At 49.9% G+C, this 15,015-nt stretch overlaps 1 pseudogene; it reads right to left on the bottom strand.

The window, feature by feature from the left end:
* Nucleotides 1–1,019: 1,019 nt before the first annotated feature.
* LOC101702627 (plasma membrane calcium-transporting ATPase 4 pseudogene) lies at nucleotides 1,020–5,757 on the bottom strand (annotated as a pseudogene).
* Between the last annotated feature and the right edge of the window lie 9,258 nt (nucleotides 5,758–15,015).

Raw genomic sequence — 15,015 nt, 5'->3', positions numbered from 1 at the left:
CAGATCCTTGCACAAAAACTCACTATGGAAAACTCCAGGGGGAACAGGGAGTGAAACAACCATAAAAAATGCAACCAACAAGTCAGAGCAACCTCGCAGACCTGGTACCACTCTTCCAGGTAATTCTTCAAGAAGCACAAACCCAACAGAAGGCCCGGATTTTACCCAGCAGCCACAGAAAAGCCTGGCAGTCCATCTCCATGAGCAGAGGTGGATGGGGCTCACGCATTCATTTCCTGACAGATATGATCCTTCTTGCTGGACGTTGTCCTCACCATCCTCAATTTACTACCTGTTTTGTTAAGTTGAACAAGAGAGGAATGTAGGATGGTCTTTTGTCTTTCTCCCCATCTGACTGTTTTCAAATCCAAAACACCATTATGGGGAAAAGCATTAATAACTTATGCCATATTTACTGACCCTCTGTTAGATCACTGAAACTGAATAGAAAAAACATAAAAACATGTACATAAACACTTAAACTTACCCAATTCCATATCAACACAATTTATGTTAAAAATGTCTAGAACCCCCCAAAATTTCCCCCTAAGTATAAAGACAGCTGTTTAAAGAAAAGGAAATACGGCGTATTGGGTTTTAAACCAAGTATAAATATACTAAGTCACCTGTCATGTCAAACAGCTGGTTCTGCGCTCCCTTCCACAGGGTACAGAATGGTATTTTATTTTAAGTCCTTTAAACAAATACATATGGCTGACTCAAAAATGTAAGTTTCCGATCCAAAGAAAACTATATTTTTGCATAATATTTCTATATTTTCTCTCTTACTCTGGAAACTAGAACACACACACACACACACATACACACACACACACATTATTGACTTTTTAAAAGTAGACACGAGCCTCAGGGTGCTATGAAGTCTTTTGGGAGCAGGGATGGTAAAATGGCCTCCAAGGCTCGGTGTTGGCTTCCTTCTTTAAATGATCAGAGATAGTGAAAGACTTGACAGAATTAAATCTTCCAGTGCAGTTAATAAATATATATGTGAACACCTAACACCTTGGGTGAGCTGGGGTTTTTCTTTCCCCTTGTGAGTATTTAAGACAGAGGAAAGATTGCTGAAGCATGTAACCTTTACAAAACCCAAATCAAGTTGTTTTCTATTTTCTCCGGTGATGGATTATGTCGTAATGGGACATGTAGGAATTGTCATTTCTCTACTCTTCCTACTTAGGATAGCTCAGGTGCAAGGAGTGAGGGAGGAGGGACCCAGAAGAAAAAGCTGGAGTAGACAGGTTCAGGTGGCCTTCTTCTCACAGATGAACATGTGGCAGTTTCTTTAAAAATGACAACCAATATCCCCAAGGAGCAAAGTCCACTATTACCTACCTGGAGTCTGCCTGGGTCCTGAAGACTCAGACTCAGATCAAAGCGGCCAAAGCATTCCATAGTTCCCTCCATGAAAGCATTCAGAAGACCCAGAACCTAAATTGTTACAAACCCCAACTCAAGTTTAAGTCGAAATCCCCGTAGGTCTGTGCTCATGCTTCTTCATGGTCAGGTGGGGACGTCTCACACACTTGGGAACTGCTGCCACGGCAGTGAAAAGTCCCATCATCACCTTACAGATGGGACAGATGAGAAGGGAACTAGGGAAGCAGAGCTGGGGCTCAGAGGATGAAAGTTCACACTGATGGCTCCAGGATTTGGAGAGAGCTGTCCAAATGGGTGGCAACCATTTCCACTTGGTTGCAGTCCACGGAATTGCTTTTCATTAGCTTGTGGATGACTGCATCATCCAACAGGAGCACTCTAGTCCCAGTCATAAGAACCTTTTCAAGATCTCCTTCCTCTTGCTCATGCAAGAATAATATTTCTGGCACATCCTCACCTATGGTGAATTCAGGGTGGGTCATGACGTTGTACACGGAGTTTAGTTTCTGGGGTTTCTGAATGCTTTCATGGGGGAAACTACAGAATGCTTTGGTCACTTTGATCTGAATCTGGGTATGGTTCAGGCCCCAGAACCAGAGGATCTAGCCTTGGCACAGCTGCATCTCAGCATGGTCAATCTCATCCAGCCCCTAGGCATCCTTGTTGATTTCTCTTTAGTAATGCCATGCTCAGCCTCCTTCAGGAGCTTGGAAGAGTGAGTCAGAGACTGGGTCCAGATTGTCACAGAGCTGATCTGACCCCACAAAGGTTCTCCAATCCTGTTGCAGAGACATCACAATCACCAGGACAGGCTGACCCTAGTGCAGCTAAGAGCTTACCCCCAAATCCCACAGTGAGAAACTGGCTGATGAATGTGCCTACAACTACAGAGCAGAGGATGGGATTGTGATAGATGCCCACAAAGATGTTCTTCTCTCCTGGATCTTTTGGGAGTTGGTTTCATTGAAGACCTGCATCCGCCTGAAGTTGTTGCAAAATGTGTTATGGCATTGGCTGGATGGTGGATGAAGAGGCCCTTTCCTCTCACTATCAGTATCAAAGAACTTCTCACCAGCAAAAACAAGGATAAAGGTGACAGTGAACTGACAGCCTGCATAGCCCAAGATGTTCACCATAATATGTTAGATCAGAAGCTTATTTCAGCCATAGAGGTGATGCTTTAACAAGTATCTGTAGGGGGCTCTGGGGCCAGGGTCAGCCAAGCAAAGTGTTCCTGATTAGATAGACTCACATCTGCACAGCATGCAATGGGGAATCCTGAGTGATACAGGCTCCAATGAGGACCATGATCATGGCCACCATGCTGACGGTGAGCTGGAACTGCAGGAACTTGGAGATGCTGTTATAGATGTTTCTTCACCACAGGAGTGCCTTCACAATGCTGGTGAAGTTGTCATCTGCTCAGATGACACCTGGTACCTCCTTCGCTATATCTGTGCCTGCAGTACCCATGGCAAAACCAACATCTGCCTTCTTCAGAGCAGGGCCATCTTTTGTGGCCTCACCAGAGACAGCTCCTACCTGTCCCTGCTCTCCAACAGTGATGTCAGTGATGTCTTTCACCAGCGTGTGCCGGCCAGTGGGGGAAGAGGGCGCCAGCACCAGAAGCTTAGGCCACATCTCATCCAGCTTCTCTTGCTCTACATTGCCCTTCTCACTGTGGATAGTCTGTTGAATTCTTTGCCTTCTAAGCACAAGAAGTCATCTCTAGGTTTCTGAATGCCACATTTGGTGGTGAGGGTCCAGCCTGGGTTGACATTGTCACCGGTCACCTCTCTAACAGTGTCAGCTCCTTTGTATTTGGCAGTGGCTCTCCATACCTCTGGGTGCACATGCTCTTCAGTACCCACCACTGTGAAACAGGTCAGCTCAGTGAGGGTCTCACTCTCATTGTTCCACGAAGGGTCTGTGTCATCAAAATCTCAGTAAGTTATGCAGTTAGTTTGAAGTCCCTTACATCACATGGGCTCCACAAAAATGCGTACCATGTCATCTCTGTTCTTGTTCTTCTTCTTCTTTTTTTTTTTTGTACTGAAAATGCTTTACTCATGATTAAACAGCTCCATGATTCAGCCAGTCGGGTCAGGGACCCAGGCCAGTGTCCGCACTGCCAGCCTGCAGCCCCTCCTCAGTGCAGTTTCTGTGTGGCTCACAGTGCCGGGGCCCAGCACTGCTCCACAGCCAGGGGCACTGCGTGTCACCGGGTGACAGCGAAGGCATTGTCGAAGATGTGGGAGTAGTGCTCCTCGAAGTGCACTTCCAGGCCCTCAGTGATGAAAGCCGCCAAGTCTTGGAAGTCCTTGTTCTCAGCTGGGAGGATGATACAGGTCACGCCCGCACACTTGGCTGTGATTGTCTTCTCCCGGATGCCGCCTGTGGGCAGGATCTTGCCCATGAGGGATACCTCGCCTGTCATGGCCAGGTCCTGCCATATGGGCTGGTCCAGGGCTAGGGACAGCTGGGCCATGATGATGGTGCAGCTGGCACTGGGCCTGTCCTTGGAAGTGGCAACCTCTGGCACATGCAGGTGGATGTGTGAGGTCACCAGGCAGGCGTTGGTGGGGTCGAGCTGCATCAGGAAGGCCCTGGTGAAGATGTAGGCGATGTGCATTCTCCTTCATCACGTCCCTCAGCTGCCCGGTCACACCCCTCACCTCCAGTGAGCCGTTCTGTTCTTGTTCTTGTATGGCACTGCCTCCACACTTGTGCAAAACGATGTTTCAGGTGCCTTTACTGGGCATGCAGAAGCCCCTGCTAGGCTGCCTGAGGCCTGTGTTCATGGACTTGTACAGAGCTGAAGAAATACGTCTTATGGAGCTTCTCCTCCAGTGCCTCAATGTGCGTGTGTTGTGTGGCCATCTCCTTCTCCACAGGCAAAATCTTGGAGTTAATAGCACTGTTGATAGAAATGTCATTGACAGTAAGGTCCAGGACCCTGGGCAGGAACACCTCAGGGCTTGGGATCTGATGGTAGCAGGTGCTCTGATGTAAGCTTGTACCATTGTCATCAGTTCATGGTCAGCCTGCCCATCTTGTCAGAGCAGATGGCAGTGTGAGTGCCATTGTCTCACAAGCATCCAAGTGCCACACCAGGTTGTCATCTTTCATAATTTTTCCACAGAATAGGCCATGAGATGGTGACTGCCAGTGGCAGCCCCTCGGGCTCAGCTACCACCAGTACAGTGACACTGATGAGGAAGAACTTGACAAACTACTGAATATAGCTGGGAGTACACTCAAGTAGCCATGGTCAGCATTGTATCATGAAATTGTCAGTTACAAAATACAGAATCAAGACAGTGGACACAATCGGTCCCTGCTCCTTCATGGGCACCTTGGCTATTGCCTTCTCTTTTTCCTCATTGTTGATCCCCTGCTGGCTATTGAGTGGCTGGATTTCCAAGGCCACTCCATTCTGGGTCTTTGCTTTGTTTTGATTTTCAGGGACTCTCTGTGTTCTACCTTTCTTCTTCTCCTCCTGACCCTCACTGGACCCTAAGAGAGTAAAGATGACTCCCATCTGGGAATAGACACCCACAGTAGTCACCACCATCTGGGGAGAACCTTCCATCACGTGGGTTTGTGAGAACAACGCCGGTCTTTGTCCAAGGACTTCTTGATGTGGTCTGACTTCCCTGTCAGAGCTCTCAGTAGCCTTTGGATCATTCCCCTGGATCAGAATCCCACTTGCAGGCATCAGGACACCATATTTGATTTGGGCAATATTCCCCACCACAATCTCAGCCACAGGGAGTTGGATGTGCTGATTGCTGTGGATAAAGGAGAATTTTTGCTCCTGTCCAGTGGCTCTGCAGCCCCTAGAATTGCTTCTCTTTGTTTGCTCCAGTCACTGAAGGCAATCACTAACACCATAATGATTACTGAGAGCATGATGGCACCCCAGCCAGTTCTTGCCTCGGGTTTGACTTCTGGGAAACTCATGACTAGACCATTGAATTTGTTATTTTCCCCAGGGGGAAACAGAAGGATAGGACGAGGGAGATGATGGCCTCCATCTCCAGGATGATGAGGGTGACATTTTGGAGGGCTTCTCACAGTAAATCTAAGAAGGTTTTGAGGAGGGGATCAAGTTATGGCCAAAAATGAGACTACGTTCTTCAGATCAGCAGGGTTCCCAGAAAGACCTGCTACAGGCGAGGCATTCAGTCTACTGCAGAGATTCTGTGTCCCTCCATAGTGGATGTTGATCTGGATCACTCCATAAGTTGAATGCAGCTCCATGAGCTTCTGCAGGTCCATTAATGTGCAGCCAGAGTTCCCTTCATGCCTTTCCACTGTTGAACTGGCCCACAAGGAATGTCTTGGTGGGTTAGCCATTTTACCTGTAATCACCAACCCTTCAACCTGAGAAAATGTGGAATTTACCCTCAATCAATGTGTCTTGCCTTCTTGTCCCTGCTTTTTCTTGTTTCTTTATTCTCTGGGGACCCGGTTAGGAAATACATTGACTATATCCCATGCAATAAGCTTTGGAGTAGCAACCCCAACCTATACCTTTTCTTCTGTGTGAAGCCTGGTGGTGAGAGGAGGAAGAAGACAGGGGAACTGAGTAGAAGACAGACTTTGTGTCACAATGATTGATGTTCCCTGGGTGGTGATGGAAGTGGTTGACCAGGGTAAGTAGGTTCCTAGCTTAGGCTGACTTGCCCAGATGAAGGCGTTACCATGGAGGGAAGCTTAGCAACAGCCAGCACCTGTAGAGGTAGAGTAGCAGCAGGAGGACGAGCAGGGCTCCCTGGATACTGACAAAAACTGAATCTCTCTGCAGAAAAGGTCGAGGTTCCTCCAAGTGGGACTATTCCTCTGGGTTTCCATGAATGAGGAAGAATGGGGGTAACTACCCACTGGTTCCCCCAATGTGGCAACCAATATAGCGATGCTGGCTTTGAGGTTTTGCCTTTCCAACTTCACAGAGGAGTAGGCTGGGTTTCCTCCCAGGGCTCTTCCAATGAGAAGGATCTTCCAGATGAAAATGGGTGCGGAGGACTGGGCTGATGTGTCTGATGTGGTCTCTCCGAACAGATGGCTCCCCAGCAAGTTTGTGCCCCCTGTGACCACTCCCGGCTTTGGACTGTCTCAATAACGGAACTTTCTTAAGAAAACACTTCAGGGGCCGGGGATTTAGCTCAGTGGTTCTGCTGCCTGCCTTGCAAGCTGAAGGATCCGAGTTTGATCCCCAGTACCCCCCCCCCAAAAAAAGAAAACACTTGTCATGGCCATGGCTCCAGCTCCCCGGGGAGATGTGTAGGAGGAGAAAGAGGAGGAGCAGGAGCTGAGTGGAGGCGGGGCTTGGTGCCAGGCCAGGCTGTTCCGGTGTCCTACCACGAAGTATCTTGTCATATGCTTATGTGCTGTCTGTGTATTTTCTTTGATAAATTTATTAGTTATTTGCCTAATTTTTGGTTAGATCATCTTTTTATTATTAAGTGGTAAGTGTCGTGTGTGGAAATGATTTCTCTTGGTTGCAAATATTTTCTCTCCAGCTATGGCTTCTCTGCATGGTGACATCTGAAGAGCAAATATATTAAAATTTCAAGATGTCCATTTAGCCAAGTTTTCTTTTTCTTCCTGGGGTGCTGGGGAGAGAACCCAGGGCCTTGTGCTCTGTCGTTGAGCTACATCCCAGCCCTCTGATTTCTTTTGTTTGTGTGTATATTCTCCAGGGTTCTTCTAGTAGCTTTGTGTTTTGAAACTTAGCTCTTATGTTTAGCTCAGTGAAACATTTTGATCCGGGTTTGTGTATGGCATGAGGCAGAGTTAAGAGTTCTCTGTTTCTGTCATATTCACTGTCCCAGGACCATTTGTTGAAGAGATCTTCTCCCTCCCTTGCATCCCTTGGTTGCCTTGTTGAAAGTAATTTCACAGTGAACCTAGGGGTCTATTTCTGGACTCTCTTCTACTGACCTACAGTCATGTGGTGCATACTGATGTTTAGGTAAAGGATGGGCCACTTATACTGTGGTGACCGCATTAGATTACATTGCCTGATGACGTAGCTGTCCCAGTGAGCGTAAGCACACTCTAAGATGTTGGCACGATGCCGGAATGGCCTCATGATGCATTTTGTACAATACATCCCTGTTAAGTGACGCATGGCTATTATTTGTCCATCCTTCTGCCACATGGATAGACTTAAACTGAGGTCACATTGGAATTTCCTATGCTCTCTCTGGAGACCAGACAAAAAAGGGATGGAATGTTGAAGAAGGGTACCATTGTCCCCCATCGTCTTAAACTAAACCCCTAGAAAGCATAGTGATGTCAGCACTGCCCATGGTCGGCCCCTGACTGAGACCTTTCTCTGCATGAGGCTCCTTCCCTGTCAGAGGCTGAGCATGGCCCAGATGGGGCCCTTTTGTTCTCCCTGCCCTTCTCCATGCCCTGCATGCAGTAAGTGCTGGATCAATGGTCTGCTCCAGAGCAGGCTGGGTTGGCTCAATTCTCCCGCCCCTCTGCCTGCTGTTTGATCATCAGGAAGGAGAAGCAGCTAGGATGGAGAGAGGCAGGAGACTTTCATGCCCCTTTCCCCCTGCTCCTGGGTAGTGCCAGGGCCGAGGGTCCAGGCCAGGGGGCTCCCCTGGAGGCCTCTGCCGCCCTGCAGGGAAACAGGCCTCCTGCAGCCCTGCCTTTCTGTCAGCACAGAACCCTCTAGGTCTGGAAGTGGTGGGGAGGGTGCTAGGGGTCTGCAAGGAATTACCTGATCAGCACCAATGTGTTCTGGGGCTGTGGCCTTTGTCCCCAGATCATAGCCCTTCTGGACAGGCTGGAGGAGTCTCTCTGACCCCAGGGAAATTCCACCCCCAGGAGCACATTCTTTTCAGCAGAGCCTCTGGAGCCCCTGCTGGAGCCCTTACCCCTCCATGCCTTTGTCCCAAGGAGGGATGTCAGGAGCTTTGAGCCCCTTGGAGGACAAAGGACTCATTGAGGAGCCAGGCCAGGCGGAGGGGGAGGAGAAGGGATAGAGTGACTGACAAGAGTTGACAGGGCAGGAGCCCTTGGTGTCGGGTTCAAATCCTGCTTCTGCCATACAAACAAGCACTCTTGCCTGGGGGAGCCTCGGACTACCCATCTATAGGATGGATGCGGTAGGAGGAGAAGGAGAAGACCAGTACTGTGCTCCCAGTGGCTGATGATTACTGCTATTTGTAATGCACAGGGTTAATATGATAGAAGTATGGAGACTGCCAACTCACACAGGAAACTCCTGCGGCCAGCTGTGTTCCCAAATCGAGTCTTTAGGACCATGGGCCAGGCAGGGTGCCGATTGCGTGCTCAGTGACACCCTGGGGGGTTGCAATCAAATACCACAGCTTGCTGGAATATGCATAGTAAGTGGGATAAAGACCTGTGGGCATGGAAGTTTGAGCATTTTGTTTTTAGAGCCATTCTGAGGTTTGAGATTGCATGTAAGAGAGAGTGACCCTTTCCTGCTAAATGAGCCAGTGTATCCACACACAACACCGTGTTTTATAGATTCTTCCTTATATTGCATATATGAGTGGGATGGTGAGGGGCTTCTGGGATGTAGCTCAATGGTCAAGTCCTTGCCTAGCATATGTGAGGCCCTGGGTTCCATCCCCAGCACCTCAAAATAAATAAAATAAGCAGAAATAAAAGGGTCACAGTGGCCCCAGCCCCCATCTAGATCCTGGACTTGACCCTCTGGACTTCTGGGGCAGGCGGTGACCCCAGGTTGGCAGAAGTGCCAGACCCCAGACACCTTGCCCTGGTGACTGCAGAGCCCTTGCCGTAGGGAGGGAGGCAATGCAGCCAGTCCAGCCTCGGGTGTGGGTGAGGGACAGGGTGTGGGCTGATACATGGAAAATTCTACTAACCCTCTCCACTGTAGTTCACCATAGGATAAGGAAAGATGAGCCAGGTGTGGTGGCACACACCTGTAATCTCAGCTACTCAAGAGGCTGAGGCAGGAGAATTGTGAGCTTGATCCTAGCTTGGGAAAATTAGTGAGACTTTGTCTCAAAGGTTTGGGGATGTGGCTAAGTGGTAGAGGGCTCTGCTAGCATGTGCGAGGCCTGGGGTTCCATCTCCCATATTGGAATAAAGTCACCCAGCATGTAGAAAAGTGACTAAGAGGATGGGAGGGGTGTAGGGAGTGGAGGAGGATAGATAGAGGCAGGTTGGATTTGATCAGTGCATGCCATGTAGGGGTGCAAAAATATCACACGGAACTCTATTAATATGCACCACTAATGTGTGTTAATAAAATGGTTTTAAAAAGACAGCGGATTTGATAAGGCTCCTTGGTTGTTTGTGTTTCTCAGAAGGTCACTGCATTCTTGGCGCATTTGAAATCAGTTTGGACAGAAAGCAGAGTCTCAAGGGGCTGTCACTGCTCTCACTTCGCTAATCTTCGCTACCACCTGCTTCTCCACGAAGACCGTGAGTGCTGTGACTCTGCGTACTTTGAATCTGGAATCTGGATCTTTCCAGGGCTAGCTCTGTGTGGTACATTTGTTTCCTTGATGCCGGACAGCGGCAGAAGCCACAGCTCCTAGTTGGCCCCACAGTCACAAGGGGTCCGCGACTGGAGAGTGAGTGAAACCCTCACTCTCCGGAGTGTGGAGCTGAGTGCTGGGCTGGGTGGTGTCTCTGTTACTCTCTTCCTGAGACATAATACTCGACACCACGGCTTGAAGGAGAAGAGATTTATTTGGGCTCACCATTCATAGTCAGCTGGTTCCAGGGCAGGGCAGCATGGCAGAGAGGCATCGCAGAGGAGAAACTGCTCATGGCATGAAGGCGAGAAGCAGAGAGGGAGACAGAGAAAAGAGGAACGAAAAGAGATAACCCCTTCTAGGGCGCACCCCAGTGACCCACCTCCTTCGACCAGGCTCCACCTCCCGAGAGCACAGGAAACTGTAAACTCATCAGTGGACTAATCCACTGGTGGGTATCTTGGCCCCATGATCCACCTAAGAGCCCATGAGGACCAAACTCGGGTCCTTGTACTTTCGAGGCAGGTGGTGGAACCACTGAGCTAAATCCCTGGCCCTTCGGTGTGCTTCTGACTCCTGGTAGTTTCAACTTATGATGCTGGCTGTGGTCCAGAGGTACTGTTTCCCTTACAGGTGGGGAAACTGAGGCCTGGAGAGGAACACATATCCAGCTGAGACCAAAGATGACCACCTCCATTGCAGCACCTCCATTTTCTTATGACAGGACCAAAGAAGAGAACTGACTCATGAGCTTAGTTGCCTACTTCCTGCCTTTCAAGAATTTGCTTATTTATTCATTCAACAAGTGTTCTTTGGCCATCTGCTGTGTGGGGAGCAAGGAGGCCCTGATCCCAGCCTGGGAGGAACTTCCGGTTTGGTGGATGGGGCCCTTACGCCCACCGACTGGAAACTTCCAGACCCCAAGACCAGAGGCCACAACAGTGACTGCTCCTTAAGTGGCCCGAGGGTGGACGGGAGAGAGTGGCAGTGCCTGGCTGAGGTGTCCTAGGAGAGAGCTGCGAATTTGCTGAGGGTTCAGCATCCTGGGGGCTGGGGTTCAGGGAGAAGGTGCCCTCCTGGAACCTTGGGAAGGAGAGACCATGACAAAGATGGAGCTGGAGCAGAGCCCCCAAGGCTGTGTGGCTCCAAGCTTTGTTCCTATCCGGGCCAGTTTTCCAGGCCATTTGAAGTTTATCTGTTGGCCCTGAATCACTAGGCCATGCAGCTGCAGGCCGGCATGGTCACTTCTTCCTGTGGTTTCTGCCTCCATTACCTTCCATCCTGCCTGTGAACTTCTACTCATCCTTCAGAACCCCTTTCAAATGGGCCTTTCTTTGTTTCTTCAAACATGCAAACTAGGAATATTCCACATTTCCGCTCTACAAATATTTGAGCACCTCCATGTTCAAGCATCATGCTAGGTCCTAGGAAACACTAATGAGTACACTGACTTGGTTGCTTCTGTTGACAGATAAACATTATCATCTGTATAAAAATAGTTATGAAAGACATGAACTACATGCTTTAATAAAAAATAATGAGGTACACTGAGTGATCAGAGAAGTCTTTTGAAAAGGTGAGATTGGAAGGCACCGTCTAGCAGAGGATCTGGCAAGTGCAAAGGCCCCGTGGCAGGGAGCACTTAGTATGTGCCTGGAATAATGTGACTGCAGCAGAAGCCAAGAAGTTCAGGTGGTGAGCTAGTGCAAGCTTCCTCAGGGGTGGTATTTCAAGGCACAGAGGGCACAAAGTCTCTGCTTTTTTCTGGGGTAGAGGGGTCAGATCAAATCCTCATGGTGTCCCTGGGTACAGCCTGATCCCCAGAAGGTGTGCAGCAGAAGAGGTGTGAAGTGACCAGCAGGCAGGGGTCAGTGGCTCCGGAAGGGGCTGGGGCCTTGCCCCTTGCTGGCACCCCTGGGACTCCCTCCCCCAGGCACATGGGGCAGCTGGCTGGGGTGCCGTGAGGGGTGCTGAGTAAGGACCGACCTGGAGGGGCTGGGGCAGCGCCACATTGTTTGCATTTTTTCTACAGTCATTGTTGTCAAAGGTTCTAGTCAGATGCTGTTCTACCAGGAGCCTGGAGGGAGGACATGGGCACTGGCTGGGCCCTCCAGCTTTGAGCCTCCTGGGGAACCCAGCTGCCCCCAACCCCCACCCCCCCGCCAACAGGCCCCCTAGGGCTGGCTCTTGTGGAGGAGGAGGAGTGGCCAGGCATGTGCAATCTGCCTCTGCAGTGGCTTCCACCACCTGTGCCTGGCTCAGTGCTCAGAAAGCACCAATCAGTCTCCACAAGACCCCGCTGGGGACACTGAGGCCCTGTACTTTCAGTCCTCTGGGAACTTGCAGGGTAGCTCCTCCGTCTCTGATGGAGCACAGATCTGCCAGATGCACAGCCTCTGTCCCCTTGCTTAGGGAAGGAAGGGCTCCCAGAGGTCCTTGAGCACAACCAACCATTGTGTAGCACAGGAAACTCAGTCTTCAAATAGGCAGGAAGGGTAGGGTGGGATCTGAGCTGGAATGTCTGCATTGGAGGAGGAGAAGTGATGTAACTTCAGCCTTACAAAAGGGGAATCCCAGCTAGGCATGGTGGTGCACGCCAGTGATCCCAGCACTCTGGGAGGCTGAGACAGGAGGATTGCTGTTTCCAACCCAGCCTGGGGAACTTAGTGAGACCCTGGCTTAAAATAAAAAATAAAAAAGGCTGGAGATGTAGCTCAGTGTGAAGCCTCTAGGTTCAGTGTCCAGTTAACCACCCTCCTTCCCACACAGCAAGCATGGGGCTTGTCCTGCTTAGAGAGGGTGATTGGGTAATGCCATGTGTCTAGATTGGGTAAGTAAAATTGCCAGGGTGTCCCGAAGTCTCGGGTGTGTTCCCTCACTGGAACATGAGATAGATACTTTTGAATTCCCCAGTGAGACAGCTGTTTTCTTCCAGTTCCTCTGCTGGCGTGGGGAGAGACTCCTGGGGGTGCTAATGTGTCTCTAACACCTCTCTCCTCTCTTGTGCATGTCTCTTTTTAGCAAATCCCCAGCCTCCCACAGGTGATGTGTTTGTTCAGCTGTAATGTGGTCACAGTTCTGTTAAGTAGGGGCCACTGAGTGAGCCCACAGGGTCACTGGGAGTGTGACAGGCAACAAGGAGAACACCCCGATGTATAGTCCTGGAGACACAGGTAAGTGTGACACATTTAGTACAAAGAGGAACCATTAGCTGTGACTGGGGCTGGAGGATGTGGGTGATAAGTGGAGAGGGGCTCAAGGGGCAGGGCCCCAGTGCCCCACAGAAGGAGCTGGCCCTTGGGGTTCAGTCAGGGGGACTGGCTTAGACCAGGAGCAAGGGTTTGGGGGTGAGACCAGAGTGGGCAGTGAAGAGATGCTACCTACGTTTCAGGCTAAGTGATAGTGACCTGCAGGCAGATGGAGGCAGCAGTGGGGCCGAAGAACTAGGTTTTTCCCAATGGGGATGATGGTGTTGGAAAAGACGATAGCAGTCATTGTGTTGATGATGGTGGTGGGGGTGGTAGAGGTAGTGAAGATGATAGAAATGATGAGAATGATGGATGCTGGTGGTGGTGGTGGTGGTGGTGATGGTGAGGATGATAATGAGAACAGCGGTCATGGTGGTGATACTGCTGCTAATGGTAACAGTGACGGCGATGATGGTAACAATATAATCAACTCACATTTACTTTCCTGTTTCCCATCTCATTATTTTTAGACTACTTTTCCATGGGATGGACACCATTTTAATCCCCATTTTTCAGATGAGGAGACTGAGGTTATGCATGGGCACCCAGCTAAAGAAAGAGTAGGGATGGGGTGCCAGGCTGCCTGCCTCCCTCTTGCAGCTAGTGCTGGCAGAAGCTGTACCCAGCTTCCTCTAGGCCCAGGGCACTGGGAGGTCAGGGTCTCCCCCTCCCCAGCCTTTGTCCTCCTTTCACCCTGTGGGCTAAGCCTTCGAAGGCTCTGGTCACACTCGGAGCTGGGGGCCCTGTCATCCTGTTGGCATTGGCAGCTGTGCTCTGCCAAGAGGGAGGGGAAGTCTTTCCACAGCCCACAGCTCTTTTGTGCCAAGGTCTGGCCAGAGTGAGGTGAGTGCAGAAGAATTCAGAGCATATGGATCCAATTTCTCTTAGAATATACAGCAAGCAGTGCTGGATAAAGGCGGGCTGCCTCTGGGACTGAGAGTAGTGGGCGACAGCCTCCACTATGTCCAACAGCTCCAAGGCTCAGCCTAGTGGTCTGGCAGAGCTGGGCAGTGACAACGTAGCCAGGAGTGAGCAACCAGATGCCATGGCTGGAAGCTGAGCATGCCAGGGACACGTAGATGGGGACCTCAGCCAGGCTGTGCAAGGGGCTGAACAGGGCTGCCCACATACAATAATCCTTTCAGGAGACCCAGCAACACACAACATTGGGAGTGAAATCTGTTTTAAAAATTATTATATTTTAAAATTGTCCTGTTGTGTTTGCTGAGTGAGTTCTTGACCTTGACTTTGTTGAGCAATGAGAGTCTAATCTGTTAGATGGCCCAGCAGATCTAGAGTGGTTGTACAGAGTTCCAAACAGGCCTTTTGGTTGTAACTACCAGGAATGCCTACTCTTTCCTTCCAGATTTTTTCCTCTTCTCAACATGTGCCCCTGATTGGGGCTGCCAAGCATACTCTCCCACTCTCTGGCCACTGTGATTGGTCTAAAGATGGGCACATGGCCCACACTAGGGCCAATCAGAGCTCTTCCCTAGGATTTTTGCTCTGGGCATAGCTAAAGGCAGACCTTGTCCTCCATGACTGTGGGCCCTGCGCCATCTGTAACATGTCATCTGCTCGGTGGAGATAAAGAAGAAAGGATATCAGCAAAGAGAGAAGGAGATGAAGACAAAGAAATGTCCAGATGAGCTTGGCATCCTAGAGCACTGTCTACATCTGTCCTCTTCACAGAATTTTTGGTGTCAAGAGCCAAAAACATCCCATTTTGAGTAGGCTCACTGGATTTGTGTTTTTGTCTCCTGTGACTAATCCCATGTTGATAAATGCAAGCCTGTCCTGGCTTCCGAGGCACCTCCATTGGTTCATTACCCTCATTGTTCCTCAGAGGAGAATATTAATATTCCCACTGA

Source organism: Heterocephalus glaber, unplaced genomic scaffold, assembly GCF_053883595.1.
Source record: "Heterocephalus glaber isolate CG9 unplaced genomic scaffold, H.glaber_assembly_v1.0 deba00001687, whole genome shotgun sequence".
NCBI lineage: Eukaryota > Metazoa > Chordata > Mammalia > Rodentia > Bathyergidae > Heterocephalus > Heterocephalus glaber.
The sequence above is the reverse complement of the archived record's forward strand: the minus strand, read 5'-3'. Positions and strand labels throughout refer to the sequence as shown.